This window comes from Camelus bactrianus, chromosome 16, assembly GCF_048773025.1.
Source record: "Camelus bactrianus isolate YW-2024 breed Bactrian camel chromosome 16, ASM4877302v1, whole genome shotgun sequence".
Classification (NCBI taxonomy): Eukaryota; Metazoa; Chordata; class Mammalia; order Artiodactyla; family Camelidae; genus Camelus; species Camelus bactrianus.
Window position 1 is genome coordinate 6,532,953 of NC_133554.1, and position 13,932 is coordinate 6,546,884.

At 42.8% G+C, this 13,932-nt stretch overlaps 1 protein-coding gene across 2 annotated transcripts in view; it reads right to left on the reverse strand.

Moving 5' to 3' along the window:
- Window positions 1-13,932, reverse strand: part of NTN1 (netrin 1) — a 178,400-nt gene that overhangs the window by 99,390 nt on the left and 65,078 nt on the right. The window lies entirely within an intron of this gene.

Consider the following 13,932-nt stretch of genomic DNA (forward strand, 5'->3'; position numbering starts at 1 on the left):
TAGTTTTCTTGTAATCTTTCCCTGTATCCCAGTATTCCATCTCCATGTCCATCTTATCCTGCTCCCTTTTAACCTTAGACTGTCCTCAGCTGAGGAATGCTGGCTTCAGTGACACAGAGAATATCTTCTTGTCACTTGAGGGTGCCAATTTCCTGACACCTGCTCCTGGATCCTGTGACATGATCCTTTCCAGAGGTGGGCTCTTTCAGATGCAAATTGATTCCCTTGGTGGTCATACCCTATAAGGAATCCTCAATGTGCAAATACTAAACCGCTGCTCCTAAGGGAACAGCAGTAGGTTCCTACCAGTCTCTGGCTACAGAGTTTTTGCAAAGGGATCGATACTTACTTGATCTTGTTGTATGTGTGTGGCTGTTTAAAGACACCTTATTTAATATACACTGTTGACTTATCAGCATGGAGCTCATGGCCAACAGCCCCGTAACTCACGCCCAAAAGAAGCTTATCTAACGTGGTTTCTCCGTGAGGTCGGTCACTGCCTTCTTGTGCTTAAGGCACTAGACAGCACTTCAGCCCTACACTTGGGGGCCATTTCAAACAGCGAAATCGTCAACAAAAAGCAGAAAAATTCAAAAAATGTGGCACCAAGTGACCACAAAAAGGATGCTTGTTTATAGTATGAGCTGAAACGGAAAGGCTGTCGCCTTGTGAGACCTCAGCTGGGAACGTGCACCTCGGGTGACTCAGATTCCTCCCTGCTCTGCTTGCACCAGGGTGACTGTGACAGGGCCACGAGGGCTGTTTCTGGGGGGCACACACAGACTTCAGTGAGTAGGTAAATTCACTAATACGGAATCCCCAAATAACAGGGATTGATCAATGCTTCTATTTTTCCTATGGGTCCTGTTTGTTTTCCTTTATCTTCTAAAGGGCAGGATCTGAACAAGTTCAATATCCGTTCATGGGCAGAGTGGACCACAGTTGGTCCTGTCTCGGCCCACTTCTGCGGGGGATACGGCCACCTGCTCAGCTCCATGGGGGAGGGGTGACGCTCAGCCAGGGGGCATCGTCCTATATACTCACTGCCTGTTTTCTGGGACTCTGAACAGATGGAAAATGTGATAGACGACAATGTCCCACATGCATGGCCACGCCTCTCTGGGGGAAGGCAGCTCACAGAACGTACTGGCCTCTCAGCACGTACCGCTCCTCCTCTACATACTCCCAGTGCTGCACCCTCTTCACACACACACACACACACACACACACACACACACACACACCCTGACCTAGAGTTCTCAGGGATAATGCAGGGGTTCGAACGGTCCCCCAGAATATGCCCACGTCCTAATTCCTGGTCCCTGTGAATATGACCTTAATTAGAAACAGGGTCTTTGCAGATGTAATGCAGTTGAGGATCCTGATATGAGATCATCCTGGATTTAAGGTGTCTTTGTAAGAAACAGAAAAGGAGAAGCCCCAGAGATATTAAGAAGGGAAGGAAGGCCACGTGAAAACAGAGGCGGAGACTGGAGGAACATGTCTACAAGTCAAGAACCCCGAAGGATGCCAGTAGCCACGAAAAGCCAGGGGAGGGGCAGGAACCGAATTCTTCCTCAGAGCTTCCAGAAGGAACCAGTCCTGCCAAGACCTTGATCTCAGACTTCTGGCCTCCTGAGCCGTGACAAAATAAACTTCTGCTGTTTTAAGCCACGAAGTTTGTGATAATTTGTCATGGCAGCCCTAGAAGCTAATACACCAAGATAGAGAAAGATGTAAGTGGTGGGGGGACAGGCAAGGAACACTGCTTTTCCCACCTCAAAGGGTAGCACCTGAAGGGACTCAGGTTTTCTCGCTGATGGAGACGCTGAGGTTCTGAGCCAGGCAGTGTCCGGTGGGGAAACACCATTCTGCCCTCATTCAGGCATTTGCATGAACCAAAATCACATCGGAGGATACAGAGGACAAAAGGGGAAAAGGACAATGACAGACTGGGAAAAAATAACAGCAGCACAGATAACAAAGGACTGGTATCCAGAATATATAAAGAACGTAACAAATAAATAAAAAAAGACAAACCAATAGAATATACATACACAATAGCTATGAAGATGCATGTTACACAAAAGGAAACCTGAGCTGCCAATAAACCTATGAAAAGATGCTCAACCTCACTAACCATCAGGCCTATGCAAATCAAACAACAATGCAAATGCAAATTTAAATAGTACATCCACTGGACTAGCAGAAATACACAACTCTGACACTATCAAGTATTAGCTACAGTGGGGAGGAATGAAATCCTCCAAGGAGAGCTGGTGGAAATTGGAGCAATCATCTTGGACAGCAATTGGACAGCATCTAGCAGTGCTGGAAACAGCCAAACAATTATGGGTTTTGGTGTCCATCCTAGAAAAATCTCATCCGTGACCCTGGGAAGGACAGATAAAGCTGCTTATTGCAGTAATGTCTGTAATAAGAAAAAAGCAGGGGAAGGATCTGAATGGCCATCAGTTGGAAATGGATGAATGAATTGTAGCTTGTTTATTCAACGTCATATCGTATAACCCTTAAAATGAATGAAGCAGTACCCTATGAAGCAACATGGATACATCTTAGAAACACAGCAAGTTGTAAAATGATACGTCTGGAAAAACAGCATTTAGATAAACTCCTCAACTCACAAAGCAACACTCCGTATTGTGCATAGATACTTCAATGCAGTACAAGTTGAAAAAATATGGGAAGATAAGTTGACTATGCTATTTACCCCTGGGAGGAAGGGAGTTTAATGGAACTAAACAGGAGAATGAAAGATACTTCAAAGATACTGTATCAGCCATGGCCTCTTATTAAAGAAAAAAAGTCAAAAAGAATGATATGGAGGAGAAAACATGGACGCACATAACTATCAAATGAAAGAGAATATCATAATTTCTGAGAGAATGGGCAGATGAAGTGTTCGGAGAATGCAGAGGACAGAGACCTCCATCTTGGGAGGAAGGCTTCCTGGAGGAGGTGGCACTGCAGCCTTGAAAGATGGATGGTTGGGATTTGGAGATGGGTCTGAGAATGCCTTCCATACCACCCTAGGCCTGCTCTCATAGGCATTCTAGGTCAGTCTATTTGCTATGTTTATTGAACAATGTCTTAAGTTCTCAAATTCTAACATAAAAGTGATGAAGTTGAACACTATATTTATCTTTCAAGGCAAAGCTGGCTGTGGAGTGTCTGACTGACACCCAGGGGCTGGACAGGTGGAACCCTTCCCTGACTCCCTTGCAGCTAAGCCTGCATGTGATTTGGGCTCTGCTAGTTAGGCTTCCGTGTGAATCCGCAGAGAAGGAGCCAGGGCGGGGACATCCTTCCCTGGTGGGGGGAGGGGGCAATGCTGGGGGGCTGCGGTTCTGGAGCTGGCGGCCAAGGCTCCACTGTCTGCTTCTGCAACTTCCTGACTGTGGCAAAGGCAGCAGCTCGCCTGGCGGCTTGTTCTGGGAGAGATTCAGGGTCTTTGTTGGAGTCTTTTCTGCAGCCCTTCCAACAATTCTGAGAGTTGGCTAAATTTTTTAATGGATCCCTTGAGCTTTGTGTAGTGGATTCTGTTATTTGCAGCTAAGAACCCTGACCAATCCAAGTCCACCAAATATTTCACGAACCACTCGCCACCCCACCAGCACCACAGGCTGAAAATACAATAAACCAATCAGCCCAACCCATGCAGGAGTTGGGAGAAATTGGTAAATACCCTGGGCATCTATGTCCAGCTGAACAAGCTGTAAATCGAATCCAATGTTTCTGTGTTTACACAGAGCTCCCTCCACCCCCACCCCCACCCCCGACTTTCTCTTTCTCTTAAAATATATAATCTGGAGACAATCATAACTAGGGCGATAGTACCCACATGTTCTTCACATTCGTTTTTGCAACAGCATAAATCACATTTTATTTGAGCATTTAGGATTCTTTTCTCCCAGCTGGCTGAAGTATACAGAATTTCCATTTCAGTCTGTAATTAAAATACAATTAGAATGCATATGGAAACTTAAACTGACACAGACATTTGTGTTTATATCATAAAATGCCTTGATACATTTTAACATATGGTAATAATAACTAAACATATTTGGCATTTACAGGATAACTTCTGCCCCAGAATCACAGAATTTGGAGTATGTCACAAATACAAAACGCACTACAGTTTTACCTTCCCTCCCAAGTATAAGTAAGTGTGATGTTAGAATCACATGGGGCCCACGGAGTCCAAATTTCAGGTCTTCTATTATCCAGATGAGCGACTGTGGGCACATTACGTACTTATCTCCCTGAGCCTCAGTTTCCCCAGTTTTAAAAGAGATTAGTATGTGGCTGGTGTGACGGGTGAAATAACCTGTGTATTAAGCACAGGGCATGGATCCCAGTGGGTGCTTGATAAAGGGTCAGTGCTATGATGATGATAACGGTGGTGGTGATGCTGGTGGTGGTGGTGGTGGTGGTGAGGATGACAGAAAAAAGTATGTCTGAAATGTCATGACCTGATGTCAAATCAAGGATCAAAACCAAGCCCACAGCACTTAGGGTACTCAGTTCTGTGTGTTAACTCAAAGGCATGTCTCCAACTTCAAAACTTTTGTCCCCAAGATACACAACGCAAATAGATTCTTCCAGACACAAATCCTTGGTACCGACAGGTACATACTACTGCCCCATCTCACCTACACAGCAGGAGGGAAGTCCCACCCCTGCCATTACCAATTTGTGGGATCACAGACAAGCCACTTCATATCTCTGGGCCCAGTTAGTGCTTAGTGCTCCCAAACTTCAAGGTGCACATGAATCACCTGGAGAATCTGTTTTGGAGGGAGGTAATTAGGTTTATTTATTTCTTTCTTAATGGAGGTACTGGGTTTTGAACCCAGGACCTTGCATGCTAAGTAGGCACTCTACCACTGAGCTATACTCCCGTCCACCCAGGAGGATCTTGTTAAAATGCAAATTCTGATTCAGTGGGTCTGAGGCGGGGTCCGTTGCTAAGAAGTTCCCAGGTGCTGCCCTTGCAGCCTGAGATCGCACTTTGGGAACCAATGGCCTAGAAGATTTCTTGATTTCCCCACCCTCACACTACCAAGCTTTGATCAAAATGCGAGGGCCCATCTGCTCACCGTTCATTCTTTTCTTTTTCCTTCTCTTCAGCCCACTCCCCTCTATCTTTGGGCTATCTCCTTTTCTACCCCACTCATAGGTTGTGGAGGTGAGGGGAGGATTCCCACATTTCCTAAAGAACCAGAGATAAGTTACCTCTTCTCTACCAATAGCATGAACAGAGGAGAGACAAGAGGAGAAAGAAATACCAGATCTCAAGGAACCAAAAAAAAAAAAAAAATCTTTTCGGTGCAAATCCTGTTCCTCATAGCATGACACCCTCGCCCCAACTCTGCCCTCCACGTAGAAGCCAGGGATAATATCAAAAACCCCAAGGAACTCCCACGTCTCCCTAGATTTATAACAAAACTGTCTCAGCAGGAAAAATTATTCTGGATTAATGCCTCCTACATCCACCTGCTGGCTGAGAGCATTTCTTTCTATCCCAGAAATGTTCTAAGCCTTTTCAGGCTACCATCCCCACACCCTGAGCTCCAGAGACCCCCAGAAAAGGCCCCGGAGAGGCAGCCATCCTGGGACCGGCAGAGTGGCTGGAGCTGACCAGCCAGGCTGGCCCCAGAAGTCCAGGTGTCAGAACGCAGCTTTTCTGGGAACCCTGTCCCTGCTGGTAAGAGAGTTAACACTCCACCTTCCCATTCCGAAGGGGACGCTGAAAACCAAGCATCCGCCCGTCGCTCCCCAGCATTCTGGCCCAGAGGGAAGGGGGAGTTCTGCCCCCAGTGGGCCCTGAGCAAGGCTGCTCCTCCAGGACCCGGCAGCTGGGTCTCTGGCCCTCCGCACGGTTAGCAGGGCCTCTGTTCCCATAGTGAGACTGGGCAACAGGTCACCCCACCCCTGCCCCACTTGGAGGCACTCACTGTGACCGGGGCCTGGGCCTGGCACAGGACAGCCTGGAGGATGGAAGAACTTGACTCTGACTCTGAAATGTCCTGCGGGCAGCAGGCCCTGGCTGTCAGGTCAGGACTGTGGTTCCAACCTCTCACTCCCCAGAATAAAGCCCACGTGGGAAATCCTGCCCTGCCATGGGCCAGATCGCCTCCTCTGAAGTCTCCCAGGCTCCAGGACCTGCCGGGAATGCCGCACTGAAGTCAGGACACGGCCAGGGGCCCAGGCGCTGGCAAGGGGGGTGGGGTGGTAGCGAACGCTGGGTCCAGATGTGCCCGTGAGAGAGAAGTTTCACCCGGGCTGGCGTGAGCACTCTCGAGGGTGCCAGTTTCGACACAGCCTGTGTGCCTGGCAGCTCTGACCCTACTGCTACCTCCAAGGTCACACCAGGCCCTCTCCACCCCGGGAACAGTTTCCAGAGCCCCTCTGTGCTCAGATCTCCCTTCTTGGGCTCCTCACGGGTCCCTCAGCTGAGCTGGCTTTGTGCTGTCAATCATTATTTGCAGTCATCTACTTTATTTTCTATTATAGTAAAACACACAATATATAAAATTAACCATCTTTTTTATTTTTTAATGGAGGTACCAGGGATGGAACCCAGGACCTCGTGCATGCTAAGCACGTGTTCTACCACTGAGTTATATCACCGCCCCCTGAAATGTATTGACCAATTTTTAGTGTACAGTTTAGTGGTATTAAGCACATTAATAATGTGCAACCATCACAAGCTACCCCTCACCAGAACTTTTTCACCTTCCCAAACTGAAACTTGATACCCATTCAACAATAACCTCCGAAGCCGCCTCTCCTCCTAGCCCCTGGCAACCACCTTTCTACTTTCTGTCTGAATTTGACCGCTCCAGGTACCTCATCTAAGTACAACCATACGTTTTTTTGTCCTCTTGCATCTAGCTTTAAGGTTCCTCCAAGCTGTAGCATGTGTCACAATTTCTTTTTTTAAGGCTGAATAATATTCCATTAGACACACAGACCACATTTTGTTTATCCATCCATCCATCGATGGACACTGGGGTTGCTGCTACCTTTTGGCTATTGTGAATAAGGCTACTATGAACACAGGTATACACGCATCTATTTGAGCCCCTGCTTTCAATTCTTTGGTGTACATACCTTGTCGACTACTTTTTTTTTAATTTTTTAATTTTTAATTTTTTTATTTTGGGGGGACAAGGAGGTACTGGGGATTGAACCCAGGACCTCTTGTGTGCTAAGCATGAGCTCTACCCTTTGAGCTATATTCTCCCCCGATTACTTTTGAACTTGTTCCTGACATACACTATTTGTCAGAAAACTGCTCAGATAAGCGTACTACTGCTCATGCAATTTTCACAAACTGAAAACTCTGTGTCATCAGCATGCAGATGAAGAACGAGAGCCCTGCCTCCCCTCTTAGAAGCCCCCTCAGGGTGCTACCCACCGCCCCCTTCACCCATCCAGGGTCACCAATGTCCCGACTTCTAACAGCACATGTTAGCTTTGCCTGTTTTTTCACTTGACACAAGTGGAATCACACAGCAGGTGCCTGACTTCTCTTCCTCAACAGTTGCATGCGGTTGTGAGTTAGTCACACTCCTGTACGGGATTCCACTATACGATGTATCGTAATTTCTGTTTTCTATTCTGTTGTTGACAGGGGTTGATGGCCAGTGTTCAGTCTGGGACTACAACAGATAGTGTTCCTATGAACATTCCAACACACATCTCCCAGTAAGCTTAGGTACACACTTCTGGTGGGGACATACCTGCAGTGAAATTACTACGTCATAGGGGATACACGTATCAGCTTTCGTAGAGAAAGGCAAACAGTTTTCCAAAATGGCTGGACCAGTTTACACTCCTGCCAGCAGAGCCATTTCACCAATATTTGAGATTCTCTTTTTCCATCGTAGCCATTCTGGTGGATACACAGTGGGAGTATCCTGCGGCTTTAATGTGCATTTCCCTGGTGACTAATGAAGTTGAGCCCCTTGTCATGTTTATTATTTCCTTTTATATTTTAGGGACAGGTCACAAACCCCAAAATAGGAAGATACAGCAGGATCTCAACATCTTACACGGCTGGGTCTCCAAGCCTCCCATCCAGCCAGGGCTCATGATGGAATCCAGGCTTGATCTGTGTTACAGGAGTTAAGGTTAAGTTCTCTTCACACCTGGCCAGGTTGCTGTCATGGGCCCTGGGCTGGAATAGATACAGCCAGCCTGCTTCTCAATCACTGTGTGCTCATAACAGTGTCCCAAGGGCCAGGCCTCTGGCCAAAAGTGCCAGATGTCACTGGATCGGCACTAGCTGACGCAAAAAGTGAACAAACACCAGTGGGCAATTCTTAGGAACAATGAGTTCCTCTCCGGAACGCACACCACAAATATGGAGAATTCCGCAATCAGTAAAGGAACTAAGAGAACTACCCATGTCTGGTCTTGCTCAAGAGTCATGCCAGCCAACTCCTTGGGCTAGATCTGTTCCATTGATCCACACAAATTCAATGTGAGTCAGTCTAGCAAGTATGTACTGAGACCCTACTATGCGCCAAGCCCTGCAATGGATGATGCTATGGTCACAGACATGGAAGATGGTCCTAGGCCTCAAACAGTTTATGGACTATAAGACCATGACTGTAACATAAGGCAGAATGTGATAAATGTCCTACTTAAGGTATGCACATAATGGAGGCAGGACATCATGAATTTCATGGAGAGAAAATGTCGCATTATGGAGAATCAAGGAGGCTTCATGGAGAAAGAACAGTCTCAGACAGACACCGAACAACAGGTAGGGCATCTCAACAACTGGAAACGGGCAGGGAAGGCCCTCTCGATGGCAGAACAGCATGAACTAAAACAGAGAGGTTTAGAGATTTAGAGATAGAGGTTGGCTAGAGAAAGTTCTACTTTGGCAATAGAATGACAAAGGTAAAACTCCTGGGGAAAAAAAAAATTGATATGACATAAAAATTTACCTTGGTATCAAAAAAAAAAACCCTACAAACATAATTAAAAGGTAACCACCGCCCTACAAACATAATTAAAACGTAAATACCACACCAGAAAAAAATTACTTGCATCATAAGGTAGACCAAGGGAGCTGTTTCCACAAACTCCAGCAATCTACACAATAAGCCATTACAACGATGCAGAGCTCTCCTGACCAGTTCAGATACCTGTGGCATATTGCTGAGCAGAAAAAGCAGGTCAGTAAATGACAGGGAGTAAAATGTATGCAAAATTACACTTAGCAAGATGTTTTGAAGAACTCTCATCAAAATGTTTAGTGGTGATTATTTCTAGGTTGAAAAGGATTACTCAATAACTTTTCTTCTTCAGATTTTTCTACATTTAAAAAAAATTTACATTTTAAATTCAGAAAAAATGCAATTCAGCCTCAAAAAAGATACACAATAATTATTTTACCTAGTACACAGGGTAAAGAGATTTTAAAATAATAACTATTATGGGCAAGAGTTTAAGGCATTCTCATGTTTCTGGTAGAAATATGATTGCTTTCATCCTTTTGGAGAGCAAATTTAAATTTAAAATATGCTTATCCTTTGACCCAGAAATTTCATCTCTAGGAATTTATTATAAGGAAATTAGGAATTTATATAAATATACATCTAGGACATTCACTGTAGAATTTTTTAATAGGAAGGAAGGAAAAAACTGGAAACAACCTAAGTTTCTAACAATAGGGACTTGGTTAAAAATACATTATTCTATGGTTCTCATAAAATGACATCATATGAGACTACTTAAATAATGTTACAGAGTATTTCATAACATGGAAAAAATTTCCAGTGAAGCAAGTAGAAAGCCTAGATTACAAAACAACACATGTAAGTTTCATTCTGTTCTGCTTTGAGAGTCATGTATAAAGGAATAGGAAAGCACACCAGAAGAACGTATGCTAAAATGTTATCAGTGTTTTTTCTCTAGATGGTACAATTTCCGATTATTTTTTCTTCATATTTTTCTGTATTTTCTTAAATTTCTCAAATTAACACTCACTGCTTTTGGAATCAGAAAGAAGTGAACATTAGCGGTTAACAAAAGCTGTCCTGCCTGAGGGAAAAGTGAGACAAGAATTGCTCATCAATTTTGAAAACCCTAATCTCCCCTTCAACCTAGAATCTCCAGCAGCATCTCAGCAGCCTCCCTGGTCCATACCCCAGTGACGTATGGTGCTTATTTTCTTTGTGTACAGGCGTGGCTGGAAACACCCAGCATCATCTCACAGCCTGCTTCAGCTGCAGTCCTGTGAAGACATCTTCCAGCCACATGGTCCTCCTAGGTGAGCTTCCCGCCTGATGCTCTGGGTCCACAAGAGTCTCTGTTTGCATTTGCTGCATCAGGTAGGATACTCTGAAATGACTCTTCCCACATCCTTCAAGACATACTCCACAGGTTTCCCCTTCATCCACCATTGCTTGAGGTTCAGCTCTCTGTGGTTAGCAACTCTCCAAACCATACAGGTGCCTCCCAGGGCACCCAGCTGCATCACTGGGGATGCCGCATGGCCAGGTAGGGCTCACCTTGCCTACACATGATGCTGATAAAACTAAGAATAAATGACAACATGGGAGATTCAGGTCACATCCTGGTTGCGCCAGGTGACATCAACCTCATCTTTGGGGATGGGTGGGAGGGGTCATTTAACTGGCAAACTCAGAAGTAAATAATGCCAGGTGACAATCAAGAAATGAGCAAAACATCCACTCCTTAGTCACGATAAACAATACAAAGTCCTTGACTAAAATCTATCTACTTTGCTCAGTAGAATCATCAGACCCTCATTCAGAAACTGTTTAATCTCAGTTTGCACGAGTGTTGAATGGCTCATCTATTTCCTTTCTTGAGGGAGTCAGAGTAAGTCGATCAGGAGCAGAAAATCAGGAAAGGGGAGAAAAGGCTTATATTTACACAGATGTTCACTGGAGCTGGTTTTGTTATAGCAAAAGACCGAGAAAACCTAAGTGCATCAGAGGCTGTATAAATAAATTATATCACCTGCACTGAATGGCATAATAAGGGACCCACGTGTGCTGATTTAGAAATATTGTCACAATCTATTAAGTGAAAAAAAAAGCACTTAATTGTATGAATAGTGTGCTTCTATTTCTGCAAAAAAAAATACAAAGATATATATTCATATATGTCCTGGTATGTGTATCGAACATTTCTGCAAGGATACAAAACGCTGCCTTTTTTGGAGTGAACAAGCTTTTGATGTGAGAGGCACTTTTTATTTTAGAGTTTAAATTTTTTGCTTTTGAATTTTTACTTTTTTTAGTGCTTGAAATGTTTTCCACGTTCATGGACTATGACTTCAATTAAAACAATGGTTTAAAAAAAGAAGAAGGGAAGAGGGATAACTTTTGGAAGCAGACCCAGTGACAACAGACATAACTGATAACAGACAGCTTGGAAACAAGAGAAGAAAGCCAAGGAAACTTCCCATAAGTCAATAATGCAAAAGAAAGAGAATGAAGGTGACAGAAAAATAGAAGTTTGGGACCCACAGGTCAAATAGATATGTATGATCCATTGATGCTGGGTGATATCACTGTATTATAAGATGATTTTTAATTATGCACTAACAATGCCTCTGAAATATCAGAATAAGATTAAGCTGCAATTAACATTCCTTAGACATAGAAATCTGAAACACTAGACATTCCCATTTAAGTCAGAATTAAGACAAGGATGCCTGCTATCACCCTTACTATTTAAAGTTTTTCTGGATGGTGTAGCCAATGCAACAAGACAAGAAAAGTGAATGAACAGCAGAAATCCTAGAAAGAAAGAGACAAAAGATGCTATGAAGACACTGTGATGACCTACCCATAGAAAAGAGACCCTCAGTTCAATGAAGAGGCCAATTAGTAAATTTAGCAAGTAAATATATGAAACTCAATTTCTTGTGTGTGTGTGTGTGTGCGCGCGCGCGCGTGTGTATATACCAACAGCAAACAGTTAGAAAATAACTGGAAAATGATACCATTCACCTTTCCTGAAAACAATTCAAAATACCCAAGAATAAACTTAAGAAATGTACAGGGACCTACACAAGAAAACCATACTAAAGTCTCAGATGAGAAGATCCAATATTATCAAGATTTTAATTCCCTGAGCGTTCATCTATAAACTTAATGCAATTTCAGTGTGAATCACAGAGGAATTTTTTTTCCAAGTTGACCAAATCACTGTAAAGTTCATTTGGAAATAAAATGCAAGAGAACAGCCAAGAAATTTTGTAATCATGGGAATCATGCCCTAAAATAATTAAAATATTAAAACAGTGTGGAACTGGCAAAAGGACACAGATTCCTATCATTGGACACAAAGGACTCCAGAAACAGAACCAAGAATATGTGAGAATTAACACAAGACAAAGATAGTATACTGAACCAATGGAAAAAGGACAATGTTGGGAAAATGTAAGGTTAGATCCTTTACCTCACATTAGACATCAGATCATCTTAGGAATGGTTTCAAGATTTAAGTGTGAAAAATTAAGCTATGAAAGTGCTAGAATAAACTAAAATTTGGGTGAGTATCTACAATGTTGTAGGTTTCTAAGAATGACACCAAAGACAGATGTTAAAAAGAAAACACTTAGACATGTCTCTACATGAAAATAAAAAGTTTTTTAAAAATATAAACAAGCACTAGAAGCAAAACCAAGAGGCAAAGGGCAAACTGGGATAAAACTGTTTGCAATTGATATAACAAACAATTTACATCCTTGATACACAAAGATTCTTACAAATTAATAAGAAAATATTAATCCCTGCCATGGAAAAAAATACACAAAGGCCATGAATAAGCAATTCCCAAAAGAAGGAACATAAATGGCTAACAGACATATAAATAAAAAATGGTCAAAAAATGCAGTTTTTAAACAGAGATGCTATTTCTAACCATTCAAATTGACATAAACACTTTTTTAATTGACAATACTCAGTGAATATGGGGGAAACCACTGCTCTTCAGTACTGCTGATGAAAATACAAGTACGTAAAACTCATCTGACAAGCAATTTGCCAATACGTGTAAAGGACACAAAAGATTGCAAAAATGTGCGTTCCCTCTAACCCACCAACTGTGGTTGTAGGAATCTACAGCAAAGAAAGAACCAAACCCATGTACGGAGGTTTAGCTCCAAGGAGGTGCCTTCATGTGCCACTGGTAACAGGAGAAAACTGCAAAAATAGTGGGAAATCGATTAGAATTTGTGGTACAGTCATGTATTAAAATGCCAAGCAATCAGAGTCAAGATAGCAGTAAGTTTAAAAAAGCAAGTTATGAAAAAGTATATGTTTGAATAAAGAATCCTGTTTCTAGAAACTGAATGTATACATATACATTAAGAAGTGAAACAGAAGTGCATATACTAAAATGTACACATATATGCACCAAAAGTTTCCCTGAATTATGAAATTATCAGTGTTTTTTTCATATAAGTTGTCCACATTAAAAAAATTTTTAATGAATATACTTCTGAGAAAAGGAAAAAGGTTTTTTAAAAATTATTTGTAAATAGTGTTGCTATGAACATTGGGGTGCATTTATCTTTTTGAGTTAGAGCTCCCTCTGGATATATGCCCAGGAGTGTGACTGCTGGATCATATGGTAACTCTATTTTTAGTTTTTTAAGGAATCTCCATACTGTTTTCCATTTGGCTGCACCAAACTACACCAAACCCACCAAAAGTATAGGAGGGTTCCCTTTTTTCCACACCCTTTCCAGCATTTATCATTATTATTTACATTAGCCAAGCCATGGAAACAACCTAAATATCCATCGACAGATGACTGGATAAAGAAGTTGTGCTATACATACACAATGGAATACTACTCAGCCATAAAAAAGAATAAAATAATGTTATTTGCAGCAACATGGATGGACCT